Raw genomic sequence first — 18269 nt, 5'->3', positions numbered from 1 at the left:
TCCATGGCAGGGCAGGCTCAGTGGCTGTGGTCACCCCTTGTGTGACTTCAGGCAGAATCCAGTGGAATGACCTCCACTGCTTAGTTTTGTACAGAGTGCGGGATGTTTACCAAGGGGAAACTCTGGGCATGCTAGGCAGGATCCCTCCTGGCCAGAGCTTCAGGTGTTGGTGGGATGTAGTCTGGTGAAAAAAGGTTGGTCAGACATCTGAAACAATTCAGAGCGAGCAATGAGGAGCACAGTAGAGGTTTGGGGAAGCCTCTTTTTCAAATGGAAGCCTTCTCCTGGTCAGAGAAACCTCCCTTGTGAGCTTTCAGGAGAACCAATGCCTTCCTACTCCCCTCCCAAGGATAGCTGGTGAGCATCAGCACTCACCAAGTCTTCCCTGCATGGAGTCATCTCCTGGGATTTATGTGTGTGTGTGTGTGTGAGAGAGAGTGCTATGAATTAAAAGCAGAGGTTGTTTCCAGCTGCTCAGAAAAATTCCCATGGCTGCCAGTTGGACATACAGAGATTTGGAGGGTTAGGGAACCACAGCCTCCAGTGACCCAACACACAGCTGGAAATGAAAGAACCCTGGACAGGTAATGGCTTTTTTCCCTTCAGTATCCCCTCTCAACGGAGCAACAAATCCACATACTGATGCTGGGCACACATCAAAGGGTATGGCCACCCAATCCCTACACTGGGGCTTACGTGCAGCGAGGAGTGAAGGGCGTGGGGCACTGATAGCCATGGAGTTCCCCCTGCTGTATGGGGATGAGGTCCACAGTGACAAAATCAGTCCCTGGGTCCCTCTCCAAGGTGGCTTGCCTCTATGGCTGCTCTCAGAAGCTGGAGGGCCCCTTATCTAATTCCTCCGCCTGCTGTCCTTGGTGGCAGGCTTCCTCACCTTTAACTTCAGGCTATGAGCCATGTGTTTAGGACGACTAGTGCCACCCCCCTTTTCATAAATGCCCCTAAGGATGTTAAAGTAGGGGCAAGTCACCAGTGTGGCTCTGGACACCTTGTTGTGGTTAACACAAGAGAAGTACCCCTGCTGCAGGGTCTTTGTCTTGGTCTGGCATTCAAGCCCTGTCTGGTTGTGCCCCAAAGCTCTCATCTGGTGTGCCACCTCCTCAAACACCTCCTGGTTCTGATGAGAGGTTTTGAGAGCCTCTTGCACTTTCTCATTGGAAAAGATGGCCAGGAGGTCTCTAACCTCTTTGTCCCTCTATGTAGGTCCCCTCACACCAGCGGTAGAGAGCATGGAGGAAGCCTGAGAGGTGGAGGGGAAAGAGGTGACCTTTGAGGTCGAGAGAAACGATGGTACCTGTGAGCTAGTATCCATCTCATCCATGAAGCTGCTCGCAGAAAATGGCTGGCAAGCTGATCTAGTTGCCTCTTCTCTCTTTCCATCTCGCTCCGCCCAAGGGGATTCTCATCCCCCAATTGGGTTGAGAGTGTTGCTGGCCAAGTTGATTGGACCACAAGGGCCATGAGTTAGCTTAATTTGTACCCAGCAATGTTTCTGTCCTCCATGGAGCATGTGGCCACTGTCATTTCATGTAGTGCTAGAGCAATGCATATGCATTGCCATGGCCAGTAGAGTGACCCCCCCCCCTATTCTAAGCATGGGAGAAATACCCCCGTAACACAGAAGCATGGTGATGGGTGAGAGGTCTCCCACATAAAATCTCCCTCCTGACCTGTTCATGTTCTTCCAAGAAAACATAAACAAATAAATGTGTACAGGTGATTGCTGCTGCCTGCTCCCAGCATAAGCACGTTCTCTTAAACAATTAATTTTCTGTGAATTCATTTCATTTACAATGCAATGTGTTAATGTTCGCTTTGCATGCCACTGTAATTTTAAAATGATTTTTTTGTTTGCTGTTTCACTTATATGTGGATTCTTGTACATGTTGCTGCGTGTACAGCACCATTTAAAAAAAATCTGTGTCTGGGAACTAGGAAGAGGGAGGTGGGTGCAAGGGTGTGAGAAAGCTGCCTAGACTATTGTGTGTTTCCCCCTCCATGTGGGCTTATTCCTGGTTGTTCACCAATGGTACGTGTGATTTAAGTGGTAAATCCAGTTTTGGCAATTTCCCTCATTGCGATTTAAAAATGGCGAAAACTTGACCTAGTTCCTGGACAGCCATGGAATGTAGGCAACGTCATGTGGAGGGGGCTCTAAAAGCCACCAACATTCAGAGGCTTTCCAGGGGCAGATTCCTCATGCGGAAATGGTTCTGGAGTTTTTTATTGGCCCTGGAAATTTTTCACCAATTGGGGACTGGTTAATTACTTTTAATTTCTTTTTAATTTTTTTAATTATCAGGTGATTTGACCATATATGATTATGTTGACCCACCTCCTTCTCCCAAAATGGCCAATGATGGGCCAGGAGGGAGTAGAAAGGGGTGGTGCCCCAACCATAAAATTCCTTGCTGACCAGGGCTTGTCACATGTGGTAGTGACTGGAGTCCAGAGCAGTAAGTACTCTCATTTTAACTTAATTGCATTGGGCAGGGGGCAGGGGGAAGAGAGCATGGTATCATATCTCGTGGGAGTGTCTGGGTGAAATTGCTTCTGCTGACATGGGACTTCTGTAGGTGTGACAAGAACATGAGGCCTGCTGACATCACTTCTACGGTTTCTGAGGGATCTTTCAGTGGTTTCTCAAGGGTAAAAGGTTGAGAAAGGCTGGTCTAGAGAGAAAGGCTGGTCTCAATGAAACCTTCGGAGTTTTCCTCTGAGGCTTTGTTGCAATTTCTGACTCACCTCTTTCTTGTCCTTTTTTCTGTCTTGCAAGGTAGGGCAGTAAGCTACTTGTTGTGCACTTAGGCAAGAGGAGCCGCTGCAGCATACTAAGTTTGAATGCAGTACTCTAGTCCCAGGACTGCTCTGCCCTGTACATGACCTCCAACGAGCTCCATTTTTAAAGTAATTTCTTCTTCATAGCTCTTTTTTATTATTGTGAATCCACTGAGGGAAAGTGTGCTACTTTGCTGAGCCTTAGGGTCTAAGTAGATCAAATGGTGGGAAATCCATGAGTGACTCTTCCCAGCTTTTTAAAAATAGAAATAGTATCTAGAGAGAGTGCCCATCTTTTAAACTTTCAAATACTAGTAACAGCTGAGAAAGGGGAGTTGTAGGTACAACAAGCAGGCCCGTCAAGATCTTGCTCGCAGATCAGTAAAAAAAGAAAGTATTTTAACAACAACCAAAGACAATTAACAGACAATTCTGCAAAAATAAATTCCTGTCAGTTCCCCCCCCCCCCATTCCCTCCCTCCCCACCCAGCTTGGCGGGCAGTCCAGGAGTAGATCCTCCTGGCAGCAAGGGTAGGGCGGCTGGCCCGGCAACACAGGGGGGAAGGAGCTGGAGCCACCCCAGGCCAGGCCTGAGCGCATCGTTCAAGCTGTCTGTCTGTGGCCTCTCCCGTGGACCGTGCAGCTGGCCAGGGGCCTGCCGGCCACTTCTCTTTCTGGCCAGGCAAGGGCTGTGGGAGGCGGAGCTTCAGTGAGCGCCCACCTCCAAGCCCCGCCTGCCACCTAGCAGCATTGCCAGTTCCAGGCAAGCAGATGCGACCCCTCAACTTGGGGGGTGGGGCCAGTGTGCGATTTGGCACCTTGGCACTTACCCTGAGTCTTCCATTGATGCCTCTAGCCGAGGCAGCTGCTGCTGCGCTGCCACCTGCGGCCCGGCCTCCTTTTCCTCCGTGGCCATCTCCTGGGACAAAGGCTGCAGGCCGCTCTGCCCGCTCTTGCCTTCTTCCATTGAGGAGTTGATTTTAATTTATTTAAAATATTTCTGTACTGCCATTTTATCCAAACAGGGTTCACAAGGCAGTGAACGCTGAAACATGAAAACATCAAAATAGCATTTAAAATATGGTATATATTTTATATATATATAAAATATTTCATCAGTAAAACACACACACACATAACCACACAACATAGGCGGAAGCTTAGTAAGAATTAACGTGTTAGTTGGAAAAGCCATTTGGTAGTGGACAAGTTAAACCCTACCCCTAGGAAGAACCAATCACAAATATCCCAGTGTCTAGTTATACCTTCAGGGCAGGTTCCCGACCTTTTCAATCTGAGGGAATATCTGGAATTATAGCATGTCATGATGGTGCTGCAACAAGATGGTTGCAAAAAAGGAGGCAGAGTCAGCCACAAAAAGATTGTGCCAGCTTAACTTCATAAATACAGTAGATGCTTGTGCTGTGGTGGCAGCTGCTGCCCAAGCAACATTAAAAAAAAATCTGCACAGTCAGTCAATTCTCCAATGGTTCAGGGTGGGGCAGACTGAACCTATGGGGAACAGCTCCTCTTTGGAGGCAGTCAGTCACTAGCAATTTTGAACCACTTGGGGGAGGAGCTTCTCCCCATGCCTTGCCTGCAGGGTAGTTAGATGTCTATGGCTAAGCTCCTTATGAGCTCTGTGATTCCCTTAAATAACAGCTAATTTCTGATTTTATTTTTCATTCTCTTCTATTTTTTCCCTTGTAGAAGAATAAGAGTTGGTTCTTATATGCTTTTTTCTACCTGAAGTAGGCTCACAACAGACACCCTGTGGGGTGGGTGAAGCTGAGAGAACGCTGATATCACTGCTCGGTCAGAACAGTTTTCTCAGTGCTGTGGTGAGCCCAAGGTCACCCAGCTGGCTGCATGTGGGGGAGCGCAGAATTGAACCTGGCATGCCAGATTAGAAGTCCGCACTCCTAACCACTACACCAAACGGGCTCTCACTACACCAAACTGTGTCATCTGCTTTCTTCCATTCTCCCCTTCTTGTAGTCCCTGGGGTATTTCCTCTCCCCCCCTCCTAAGAGTGTGCTTGCCTTGTGGCAGGAGCTGGGGGAGCTGGGGCCTTCCTGTCTTTCCAAGCTCCCCTTTTAAAAATCTGAGTCAGTGGAGAATCAAGTTGCAAGGCTCCTCTTCATAAGTAAATTGATCCACGAGGCTCCTCCTCATAAGTAAAGGAGGCCAACAAGTCCAGAAAGCTGTGGAATCATCATTGCAGGTGAATCACACAGGTGCAACCCCCCCACACGACTCTTCCCTATCCATGGACTCAGAAGACCTTCTTCTTAATGAGGGACAGCTATGTGGACTCTAACTTTCAAGTTAGGGACATCACCAGTCGCTCCAATGCCTGTGAAACATAGGCAGGAATGGCAGTGCAGCCGGCCATTCAGAGAACATAACTCAGGAGGGATTGGCTCTTGGCCTAGATCTCTCTTCCCCTCTCCTACTTCTGCCCAAGGTTCTTCGCAGGGGTCAGACTCAGTAGAAGCCTCTGTTCTGGAACTCTGGGGGGGGGGGGATGCCCTAGCCAACATTTTATCTTAGATTATTAAGGGTGAGATGCAAAAGGAGAATAAAGCATCCCTCTTGGAGGCTCTATCTAGCCTTCGTCATTTCAACAGGCCCCCAGACAGAGGTAGATGCCACTCACTCTGGGGGTGGGGGAAGAAGATCCTCTTATTCTCCCTTCCAAGAAACCAAAGGAGATCTCTTCTTAGTATTACTCTAGAGCAGTGGTTCTCAACCTTCCTAATGCCACGGCCCTTTAATACAGTTCCACATGTTGTGGTGACCCACAGCCATAAAGTTATGCAAGTGTTCTTTCTCAGAAATTAAACCAAAACTGACCAATGGCGTGTAGATGATTGTATAGAAATCATCTGGGGTTTCTCAGGTCAGTTCTGCCTCTTGTCCCACCATGCCGATCTCGCTCTTTTCCATTGCTCCAGACAGATGAACGCTCTATCTTGATCTACCCTACAAGGCTGTTGTGTAGATGGTGCCCCCCTCCCCCCGGCCCAGCTGCTTGCTCTGCTATGACCCCTGTGAAAGGGTCATTGGACCCCTAGAGGGCTCCCGACCCTTTGGTTGAGAACCACTGCTCTAGAAGTTTGAGCTCTCTAATTGGCCAGGAGTCTGATAATTCTGATTCTTCAGACCCTTCCTCCCCAAGGGAGGAGAGAGAACTTTCAGATAAGAAAGTGCCATTAGTAACCACCACGCAGACTTGCCTTTTCCACAGGAAGTCTTTTACATGTTTCTTTCCATGATGCTCTGAATTCTGGAGATTCCATATGGCAAGAAAGAAGTAGAAGAGCCAGACCTGTCAAGGCCTTCAAGCTTGACAAGAGCTTTTCTCCAAGGCGGGAGTGGGGGGGGGGGAGTGTTCCACCCTTTTTGTAATTCCTTTTCCATCAGTGTTTGGCAAAGGACCAATGGGAGGGGGAGGTAGAAGGGAAGTCGGTGGAGCTAGATGAAGAACCGAGATTTAAAAGGACTTAAAACAGCTTCTGTGCAAGCTGGGGAGGATACAGGTTGGGTGAAACCTATGATGGAACAGATCACTCTGCTGGGGGAAGCAAGTGAACAGATACCCAGGAGCTGACTCCATCCCTCAGTCTGAGGCTTGTAGAGCTTCCCAATTGGGTGCAGCATGGCAATGGAAGGTGACAGCAGTCTGAAAGCAGCCTTGCAATATGGCAGTAAGGAGGCTAAACTGAAGAAATGTTTTCATTCTTTTTGTGACACCAAGAGAAACACTAGTTATTAACTGAATCCTCCAAGTGCCACTGGCAGCCCTAATCAGTTGGTCATACCATGGACGAGAATGCTGGAAGGGAAGGGAACATGTGAAGGGTGAGCACTACTCAAACAAGAGCTATTGCATGCTCAATCCATGATTATCCCAGAAAGACGAAAACACTGCAGGAGCTCTAAGAAGCCTATTTGGATGAACAGAGAACTTCAAGAGGAACTAAGAAAGAAAAGGGAAATGTTCAGGAAATGGAGGGAAGGACAGAGCTCTAAAGAAGAGTACCTACAGGTTACTAGGCACTGTAGATCAATCATCAGAAAGGCCAAAGCTGAGAGTGAGCTAAGATTGGCCAGGGAAGCCCAGTGTAACAAGAAAAGATTTTTCAGTTATGTGAGGAGCAAACGTAAAGTAAAGGAGGCAATAGGCCCACTGTTGGGTGCAGATGGACAAACTCTAACGGAGGATGCAGAGAAAGCAGAAAGGCTCAACGCCTATTTTACATCTGTTTTTCCCCACAGGTCTAAGGGTTTAGGCACATCTAGAGATGGCAGTAGCCAAAGGATAGTGTCTGGGTGGCAGGTTGACATGGACAGAGAGATTGTCGAGAGGCATTTAGCTGCACTGGATGAGTTAAAATCCCCTGGGCCGGATGAAATGCACCTGAGAGTGCTCAAAGAACTTTCCGGAGAACTTGCAGAACCCTTGTCCATCATCTTCGGGACCTCTTTAAGGACTGGAGATGTCCTGGAGGACTGGAAGAGAGCAAATGTTATTCTGATCTTCAAAAAAGGGAGGAAGGATGACCCGGGAAACTACAGACCAGTGAGTCTGACCTCTGTTGTGGGGAGGATAATGGAGCAGATATTAAAGGGAGCGATCTGCAAACATCTGGAGGACAATTTGGTGATCCAAAGAAGTCAGCATGGATTTGTCTCCAACAGGTCCTGTCTGACCAACCTGGTTTCCTTTTTTGACCAAGTAACAGGTTTGCTGGATTGTGGAAATTCGGTTGATGTCATTTACTTGGATTTTAGTAAAGCTTTTGATAAGGTTCCCCATGATGTTCTGATGGATAAATTGAAGGACTGCAATCTGGATTTTCAGATAGTTAGTTGGATAGGGAATTGGTTAGAGAACCGCACTCAAGAGTTGTTGTCAATGGTGTTTCATCAGACTGGAGGGAGGTGAGTAGTGGGGTACCTCAGGGCTTGGTGCTCGGCCCGGTACTTTTTAACTTATTTGTTAATGATCTAGATGAGGGCGTGGAGGGACTACTCATCAAGTTTGTAGATGACACCAAATTGGGAGGACTGGCAAATACTCCAGAAGATAGAGACAGAGTTCAACGAGATCTGAACACAATGGAAAAATGGGCAAATGAGAGCAAGATGCAATTTAATAAAGATAAGTGTAAAGTTCTGCATCTGGGTCAGAAAAATGAAAAGCATGCCTACTGGATGGGGGATACGCTTCTAGGTAACACTGTGTGTGAACGAGACCTTGGGGTACTTGTGGATTGTAAGCTAAACATGAGCAGGCAGTGTGATGCAGCGGTAAAAAAGGCAAATGCCATTTTGGGCTGTATCAACAGGGGCATCACATCAAAATCAGAAGATGTCATAGTCCCATTGTATACAGCACTGGTCAGACCACACCTGGAGTACTGTGTGCAGTTCTGGAGGCCTCACTTCAAGAAGGACGTAGATAAAATTGAAAGGGTACAGAGGAGAGCGACGAGGATGATCTGGGGCCAAGGGACCAAGCTCTATGAAGATAGGTTGAGGGACTTGGGAATGTTCAGCCTGGAGAAAAGGAGGTTGAGAGGGGACATGATAGCCCTCTTTATATATTTGAAAGGTTGTCATTTGGAGGAGGGCAGGATGCTGTTTCCGTTGGCTGCAGAGGAGAGGACATGCAGTAATGGGTTTAAATTACAAGTACAATGATATAGGCTAGATATCAGGAAAAAATTTTTCACAGTCAGAGTGGTTCAGCAGTGGAATAGGCTGCCTAAGGAGGTGGTGAGCTCCCCCTCACTGGCAGTCTTCAGGCAAAGGTTGGATACACACTTTTCTTGGATGCTTTAGGATGGTTTGGGCTGATCCTGTGTTGAGTAGGGCGTTGGACTAGATGGCCTGTATGGCCCCTTCCAATTCTATGATTCTATGATTCTATGATTCTATATGTCTCCAGGACCATGGTTTTGTTATAAATTGCAAGCAGAGCCATATGTTACCTATCCAGAGGATACTTTACCCGGGGGTCATCATAGATACCATTCAGGACAAGTCTTATCGTTTCAGGAGAGAAGGGAAAATATCCTTTCCCTGATGTGGGAGATCAGTCAGCAGTCCCATTCAGAAGTTATGCTTCTGGTGAGGCTTTTGGGAATGCTAGTCTCCTGTCAGGATGTAATTCCATGGGCAAGATTTCATGCTCAGCCTGTCCAGAAATGCCTTCTTCTCTTACAGAAAGTGATAGAACACAAGAGGCACTTGAGGATCAAACTTCCAGACAACCAGTTGGAATATCAGCTTTCTGGAACCCAGGTTGGAATGGATATCTTCTTTCACAAGGACAACAAGACTGCCAAATCCTACATCAGTCACCCGTGCATCATGAGATCCAGCTCTCTTCATGTGGAAGTGACCCGGATTTTGCCTTATATGGAGACGCCCTTACAGTCCCGCAAAGATGTCCATGTGGCGGGAGCATCCAGCATCCAGGCAAATGGGTTTAATTGGGCGTCCCTGAATCAACAAATATTCAGTTCTGTAAAGGTGCACATTTTGCATCAGAGATCAACCACCTGGTTCCAAAATTCATGACAAGGAAGAGATGTTCTCAAATAATAGGAAATAGAGTTGGTTTTTATACCCCATTTTTCATTACCCAAAGGAGTCTCAAAGCAGCTTTCCTTCCTACAATGATTGTAGGAGTAGATGCTCTAATCTGCATGTGTCCAGATCTAATCTGCATGTGTCATACCCAATTAATACAAAGGATGGTGCAGGACCTTTTACATCAAGGGCCCCTGCTCCATCCACAGTCCAAGATGTAAAGAATTACAGCCTGGAGGTTGAACGGTCTCAGTTTAGAGAAATAGGTTCCTCAGATGAAGGAATCCACCAATCGGGCCTACAATAATACTTGACAGGTTTCTGGCAAATGATTAGATCCCTATAGGACTGGATGACATCTTAGACTTTCTCCATTCAGGTCTGGATAAGGGTTTGAGTACAAACACCTTTAAAAGACAAGTAGCTGCTATTTCCACAGTTAGAGGGAATAAGAAGGGGTGCAGTTTCTCCCATCACCGTCATATCAGGAGATTCCGTAGAGGAATGTCCCACTTGAAACCTACTTGCTTCTATCTGTTTCCCTCCAAGAGTCTGAACATGGTTCTGAAAGCTCTCTCTCAAGTCCCCTTTGAGCACGTGGTTACATGCAAGCTTAAGGAGTTAACCTTTAAGACTATCTTCCTGGTGGGCATCATGTCTGCTAGGAGGATGTCACAGCTTTGGGCACTCTCTGTAGATAAAGAGCTCTGCGTTTTTCATAATGACAGGGTAGTCGTACACTGACTCAGCCTTTGTCCTAGAGGTGAATTTGACCTTTCATAGGTATGAGGAATTAGTCCTCTCATCCTTCTGTCTTTATCCAAAACATCCTCAAGAAAGAGACTGGCATTGTTTAGACGTTTGGAGAGTACTGAGTTTTGAAAGGACTAAGTCCTTTCAAATGGCTGGCTGGAGTCACTGAAGCAGTCGGTGCCAACTTAAATGGACTCTGGGGAATGGTAGGGAACAGGAAGGCCTGGAGGATCATTGTCCATGGGGTCGCAATGGGATGGACACGACTTTGCAACTAACAACAACATCAAAATCCTTTCACAAGACAGATTCTGAGTTTGTGTTCTTGAAGAAGGGCTCTATGGGGAAAGAAGTATCTACTTCCACACTTAGCAGATGGATCAGAGGTGTATTCAGCTAGTATACAATGCCAGAGACCTTGACCCACTCCCCAACTGGGCCTTCCATTTAGTAAGGGGAATAGCAGCTTCTGTGGCTTAACAGGCTTTCCCCTCCCTAGAGTTGGCCTGTCGTGCAGCCCCCTGGAGGTCAGTGCATTCTTTCACCAAGCACTACCACATTGTTGGACAGGTTTTGCAACATACCCTTTCAGGCTAAGGTTCTTTTTGTCACCCCCCCCCCCAAGGCATACAGCTTTTTTCTGTCCCATAGATTCAGACTGCCCCATTCTTCCCTGGAGAACAGAAGGTTTGTTTTACTTACAATGAATCTCCTTTCTTGGTGGTCCTTGAGTGGGTTACTCTCTTCCCTTTCTGGGGTGGAGCCAGTTCGTATGATTTTGCCTGCGACCTGTTTAAGGTGTGCCACCAGGTCCTGGGGTCCAAATCTGGTTGGTGGGTCTCCCATAGGTATACTACTAGATTCCATTCCAGGCACTCTCACCTTCTCTCTGTGGGGTTCTTCTCTCATTTTTGAGCTATGGGCTGTGTGGGGCTTAGTCCTTTTTGTGAGTTTCATTCATGAGCAGTGGACTGCTTCAGATCCAGACTGGGACCTGGGGAGAAGCTCCTCCCCCTAGGGGATCAAAATTGCTAGTGACCTTGCCTTCCTCCAGCGAGGAGCTGTTTTCCATAGGTTCAGACCACCCCACCCCTAGGACCATTTCAATCAGAAGTCTTGCTGGGCCAAAGCTCTATCTGGCTACACCACTTCCTAAAAGCACTTGATGGAAGTCAGAAAGGGATCAGTGCCCACATGCACTACTTTGGGGAAAAGAGTTCAGCCACCAACATGCTCATTTTCTTGCTTTAAATTGCATCCCGCTTCTCCACTTGACATACCAAGCATGTTTTGAAGCATGATTTGTTGGGGTGACCTGCAGTTTCTCCATACAATTTGTTGAGAGTTTGTTAATGACAATACAGTTCTGTTATTCCTGGAATTGGCTTCAGTTTGCAGCACAACATCTGACTCCCAAATGAAGGGTGTTTGGGAGTTTCTGCATTCCTTTTTCTACCTATTAGCCTTCAAGCTCCCTAGAACAGCTGGAAGGCAAGAAAAGCAATGAATAACAACAGATTCAACAGAATGAGCCTGTGACCATGAAGATTGACTTGCTCAGCCCTAATGGCTAAAATAAAGTCTGACAGGTCCACACAAGTGGGCTACGCTCCCAGCAGGGAGTTTACAAGGTCCCGCCTTATGTGGCCACTTCCACTTATTAATGTAAATGAAAACCAGATATACCTTTCTGAGCAGCAGCAAGCGCCACTGCCAGAGCTTTGCATAACTTTTGCTCCCTTGTCTCTCTCTAGGGGAGCTCCATAAAATAAACAGATTCATTACATACAGATTTCCTCTTCCCCTCCTTTGGTTAAACAAAGAGCCTATTGGAAACAGAAACACACATGTAGTGAGGTATGGTCATGTCACATTTGCATATATAGTACAAAATGTGATGTGCATACACAGTCAAAACACATAGAATTAGAAAATAGTTTTATAGAAGTTGGATGCCCATGAGAAGTCACAGATTGTGGGGCGGAGGGGGGGGGAGGGCATAATTAGGAAACTTGGTCCATTCCATTCCAAAATCACCCTCTTTAAGACTGTCTCACAGTTTGAACCAGTGTATCTTCCCTTTTTTTAAAAACAGATTCATAGCTGCTCTCAATACTTTGTCTCTTCTGGAGCAGTTGCAGTGTTCTTCAGACATTTAGGGTACTTTCTTTAGATTATCATGCTTATATTTTCTGCATTCCTAGGTAACTGGTTCTTAAAGAAGGTATAGGTTTTAAGCATGGATGAAAATTCCAGTTAATGGAATTTCATATCAATCAATCAATTAATTATTGGATTTCTATGACTGTCCCTCTTGGCCCAGCCATCTTGAGGTGGTTTACAACAAATATAGTATACAATCATAATAAAACCATGCAACATTAAAATCATTAAAATATATTGGGTCAATATAGCTGCCAGGTTTTGTTAAACAGCTCCCTTCTAGTCCAGGATGGGGGATAATAACGGAGGAGGCTGTCAGATGGTGTTCCGTCAGCTCATTGGCCTCAACCAAATGCCTGGTGGAAGAGCTCTGTTTTGCGGGCCCTTCAGATCTAAGGTAGCCCCTATAAGGCCCATAGCTCTTCCATGAGCTCATTCTACCAGGTCAGAGCTATTACCGAGAAGGCCTGGCCCTGACTGAGTACATGTCTCTTGGGTCAGGGATCACGAGCCTATTAGTATTGGCAGAGCGGAGAGCTCTCAGGGGGATGTATTCAGGTGGTCCCTCAGGTATGTTGGACCCAGTCTGTAGATGGCTGTAAAAGTCAATACCAGCACCTTGAACCTAATCTGGAATTCAATTGGAAGGCAGTGCAGCTTCCTCCACTCAAGGTGTTCTGGTGAGGACCCACACAACTTCATATTGGACTAATTGTAATTTCTGGGTCAGGAACAAGGGCAGGCCTGGATAGACTGAGTTATAGTAATTTAGCCTGGAAGTAACTGCTGTGCTACTCTAGTGACCTGCACCTCCATAGATAAAGAGGCATTGAAAATCACACCCAGATTCCTGGTGAATTGTACAACACTCAAGTTGTACACTGTCTAGACAGGGTAATCATACTTCCTCTCCTGGTCCCTATCTACCCAGCCACAGGACCTCTCTCTTGGAGGGGTTGAGCTTCAGACAGTTCTGCTTGATCCAAGCCATCTCTGCTTCCAAACAACTGCCAAATGTTTCCAGAATGAGTCCAGACAGCCATCTATCAGGAGTTAGAGCTGGGTGTCATCTGCATATTGATGGTACCCAAGTCCAAATCTCTGGACCATCTGAGCAAGAGAGCACATAAAGATGTTAAATAATGTGGGAGATAGCCTTGCACCCTGTGGGACTCCACAAGGGAGGTGATAGTGGCACAATTGCTTATCCCCCACCACAACACACTGTCCACAACCCTGGCAAAAGGAGTTCAGCCATTGAAGGGCTGTCTCCCATATTCCAGCATCAGTGAGGTGGTGAGCAAGGAGCTCCTGATCTATCACATTGAATGCTGCCATGAGATCTAACAGCATGAGCAGTGACAACCCGCCTTAGTCCAAATGGTGATGAACATCATCCATCAGGGTAATCAGAGGCATATCAACCCCGTAGTTAGGTTGGAAGCCCGACTGGAATGAATTGAACCCAAAGATTCCTCTTGGTACGCTTAAAGCTGGTGTGCGACAGCCTTTTCAACCACCTTCCCCAGAAACATGAGATGCAAAATGGGGTGGTAGTTGGCTGGGCTCCACAGATCCAGCGATGGTTTCTTCAACAGTGGTCGAACCACTGCCTCATTCTGTGTCTCTGGGAACACCTGTTGACAGGGAGAGATTGATAGTCTCTTGGAGGGAGCCTCCTATCCTCTCTTCTCTTGATATGAGCAACCAAGAGAGGCAAGGCTCCAGAGGACAGATGGTCAGCTTGTAAGCAACCTATCCACTTTGGTCAGTGAGAGTCATCTGAAGCCCTCAAACGTAATCTCCAAAGGCAGCCAAGGGGCCTCACATTCCTTTTAGTGATACCAAGGTTGGTGGGAGGTCATGGTGGAATGATGAGATTTTATCATCGAAATGGTTTGCAAATGTCTCATAGTTGATATCCAATTTACCACTATTTGAATGCCTTTCTTGTTGGGCAGTAAGAGATCAAATTACCCTAAGTAATTATCCTGGGTGTGAGCTCGCTGATGCAATGGAAGTTGCATAAAACTCACATTTCACAATTTTCACTGCCATCTCATAGGATCTCACAAGCATCCTATAAGACAGGGGTAGTCAACCTGTGGTTCTCCAGATGTTCATGGACTACAATTCCCATGAGCCCCAGCTAGCGTTTGCTGGAGGAGCTCATGGGAATTGTAGTCCATGAACATCTGGAGGACCACAGGCTGACTACCCCTGCTAGAAGATGTTCTCATAGGTTCATCATGTTTTCCTCCAAATTCACTCTATGTATCTCAGCTCCCTCTCCCTCATACACAGCTCCTTGATATACCACAGAGCTCATTTGAGGTGGGGGTGGAGAGGTCGATGGAGAGTGATCTCATCGATGGTGGCCAGCACCCAGTTATGCCAGTTGCTGACCAGATCATCTAATGAGTTACTGGTAGGCATTGGGTGCTGCAGAGCATTGAGGAAGCCATCTGAATCCATAAGTCTTTATGGGAGGGCTAAAATACGGACTTCACCTATACAGGGAGGAGATGGTATATGAAGCTGGGCCTTCAGTGCATAGTGATCAGATCATGGAAAGTGATTAGCTGCCATCAGATCCACATCCATCCCTGTGTCAAAGATTACATCCAGGGTGTGGCCTGCTTGATGGGTAGGACCAGCAACAATTTGCATAAGCCATGACTGGAGGCTAGCCAGTCTGCGTGGACATTGAAGTCCTCCAGAATCAGCAGTCTGGTCAGCTTCACAGTGCTTCTCCACGGGGTGGACCGGGGCTTTTTTTTATTTTGCAAGATTCCATGCAATCTCACCTTCCTGCAAAATAACCCCCCGCGCGCTGCCCCCCTGTGTGGCAGAACTGTCACTGCATTTCCCAGTGGGGCACATTTCAGCATGGGACCAGGTGCCCCACTGAAATGTGCCTCCTGTGGGGACATCACATCGGCAGTAGCCTGGCGCGGCCACCGTTGTGTGGCATTGGCCCGTGCGTTTAGTTGAAAAGATGCCAATCAAAGAATGCTTTTAAAATTACAATTATACTTCCTTTTCAAAGATAGTGCATGTTTTTGCCACCTATAGTGCTATAGTTCCTGGGCCTTTTGTATTTCTTTCCTCCTGACCTCTAGACTTACAATTAATGAAGGATTTCCATTGTATGTTGATATTCATCACAGACCACAGCTAAAGAAGAAGAAGAAAGGTAAGGCTAATCTTGTATTTGGGTTCTGAATTTGAAACAAAATTTTGTATCATGTAGCTCCAGAAGTTTTCTGCGGTGGGGGCGGGGTGGGGGAAGAACATTAAGTCAGCTTGCTGATTTGCTTGGCTCAAAGTGGTGTTGGAACCATGGAAATGAGAAAAAACAGCTGCCTCAGGAGACTTAGAAAAGCTGAGATAATGTAGCAACATCCTTTATCTGAATACATGTGAGGCTGCATCTCTCTTCTTACCACAAATTGCTTCCATGGACTCACACTACAGCAATGACCACAGAGTTCAATGAGTGCTTCTAAAAAGTTCTGGTTAACCAGGAATCCAGATTAGTGCCACCAGCCATGTGCCTGCATGTTTGCCTAATGGCCAAGGAAACAGTTTGACTGCATCAGAACTCCTGGAAGAGTGTGAGGTCTGAGGATCTTCCAGGAAAAAGCTGGGAGCCAACTCCATTTCCATGCCCACAGACATCCATATTTCTTTCCTCCACAATTGTTGTATTCATATTTTGGTTGCTAAATGATATCATTGCTTATCCCATCAACAAACTGCTTTTAATTTAAAAGAAAGACAAAACTATGGTGATGTAAGGATATTTGTTCTATTTGTCTCTGTGATGAGGATGGACACTATTGATGGACAAGGTTGACTCAATTTTTGCTAGGCATATCTTCATTCAAAATGGCTGACAGGTTGTGAACGTTGACTTTCTCTTCCCACCTTGCTCCGCCCATTGGGAATCTAGATTCCTGATTGGCTTGACATGTATGTTGGCCAAGGTGACTGTATCCTGAGGATCATGCAGGTGCATTCATTTTGTCCTATCAAAGTTACTCCCCTCCACAGAGCACGCGGTGGCTGCCATTTTAGATGACTAAAGCTATGTGGTCATTTAGCTATGGCCATTGAAGTAAACCATAATGTATTGTGTGTTCACAATACAGAATAAAAATGCATAAAGCAGATGCCACACTGATAGGGAGACATCTGCTTTATAACATGGCCGTCTGTGTTCAGAATACAGAACAAAAGTACAGAACACAGACGCCATAATGATAAGGAGAGGTCTGCTTTATAATACCCCCCCCCACACTTTCTCTATTCATGCCCTCCCACCAGAAAACAAGAACATGAATGTGGTTTATATGGGTTTCTGGCTGCTTCCAATATTAGTGTGCACACTGACGAGAACATGGTCGTAGATATTTCCACAGATACATGGGAACATCAGTTTGTGTTCCTGTTGCAATGTGGACTTCACCATTAAAATTTTTAAAAATTGGTGTTCCAGAAATGGAGAGGGGAGGGAGGGTGTGAAGGTGGGCAAAACGCTAGCATGACTGTCATGTGTTTCTTCTTCCTGACAGGCTTGCCCCAGTACCTACCTCGTTGTGTGATGTGACAAGAAGGCGGAAAGAGGATTTATCTGCTTTTCCTTATTGCAGGACAGGGACAAAATGTCAGTCCAACCAGTGGATGGCCATTGGTTGCTGCCGACGTCATGAGGAAGCTGCATTAAAACCCGCTAACAATGAGAGCTTGGGCAGGGGAAAATTCCTCATGCAGAAATGGTCTCAGTGGTTACTAGCCATGGTGGGTGAAGGCAACCTCCACATCCAGAAGCAGTAAACTTTTGAATGCCACTGCGAGGAGGCAACATCATAGGAAGGCCTTGGCCCTGATGCCCTGTTGTTGGCCCTCTAGAGTAAGTGATTGTCCACTATGTAAAGATAGAATGTTTGACTAGATGGGTCATTGAAAAGTTCCAGCAACTCTTCTTTTGTGCTTATTTTCCTGTTGTTTGCTCTCCAACAGTCTATTTAGAGGTATAATGACTACGAACATGTAGGTACCATATAGCTGTTGTGGCTAATATTTGTTGATATAGAATCATAGAATCATAGAGATGAAGGGGGCCAACAGGCTATCTAGTCCAACACCCTGCTCAATGCAATCATAGCCCCTGTCAACCTCCTCTTCTCCAGGCTGAACATTCCAAAGTTCCTCAGCCTTTCCTCTTAGGGCTTGGTCCCCAGGCCCCAAATCATCCTTGTTGCTCTCCTTTGCACCCTCTCAGTTTTGTCCATGTCCTTTTTGAAGGGAGGCCTCCAGAACTGCACCCAGTTGCTGTCTGGCCAATGTGGTATACAGTGGGAATATGACCTCTTGCGATTTCGCTGTGATGTCTCTGCTGATACATCCCAATGTTGCATTTGCCTTATTTACTGATGCATTACACTGCTCAAATTTATTGTACAGTCCACAAGTACCCCAAGATCTCATTCACTGCTCCCCATAAGTGTATCTCCCATTCAGTAAGCATACTTCTCATTTTTGTGACCCAGATGTAGCACTTCTCCTTATTGAATTGCATCTTCTTCTTATTTACCCACTTCTGCAGCCTGTTGAAATCTCGTTGAACTCTATCTCTTATCTTCTGCGGTGTTCGTTATTCCTCCCAATTTGGTGTCATTTGCAAATTTAATGAGAAGTCCCTCCACCTCCTCATTCAGATCATTGATAAAAATGCAGAAAAGTACCGGACCCAGTTCCAAGCCCTGTGGCTCCCCATTGCTTACCTTCTTCCAGTCTGATGAAACACCATATACCTGTCCTTTTTCAAATAGAACCAAATAGTACAGAATTTTGGTGAACCCCACTGCTTACTTCCCTCTATTGAAAAAACTATCAGTTTACTCCTACTTTCTGTTTCCTATTTTTAACCAGCTTATAATTCACAAGAG

At 46.3% G+C, this 18269-nt stretch overlaps 1 long non-coding RNA gene across 2 annotated transcripts in view; it reads left to right on the top strand.

Annotated features, from left to right (window-relative positions):
- Nucleotides 1-18269, top strand: part of LOC143839925 (uncharacterized) — a 33817-nt gene that overhangs the window by 7143 nt on the left and 8405 nt on the right. The window contains exons 2-3 of one of the 2 annotated variants that reach the window (XR_013231940.1): nucleotides 9031-15511; nucleotides 16893-17862. This is a non-coding gene — a long non-coding RNA (uncharacterized LOC143839925). Of the gene's footprint in view, nucleotides 1-9030; nucleotides 17863-18269 lie in introns of those variants that run through there. The other variant, XR_013231939.1, reaches the window with a different exon arrangement.

This window comes from Paroedura picta, chromosome 1 (genome assembly GCF_049243985.1).
Source record: "Paroedura picta isolate Pp20150507F chromosome 1, Ppicta_v3.0, whole genome shotgun sequence".
Taxonomy (NCBI): Eukaryota; Metazoa; Chordata; class Lepidosauria; order Squamata; family Gekkonidae; genus Paroedura; species Paroedura picta.
The sequence above is the reverse complement of the archived record's forward strand: the minus strand, read 5'-3'. Positions and strand labels throughout refer to the sequence as shown.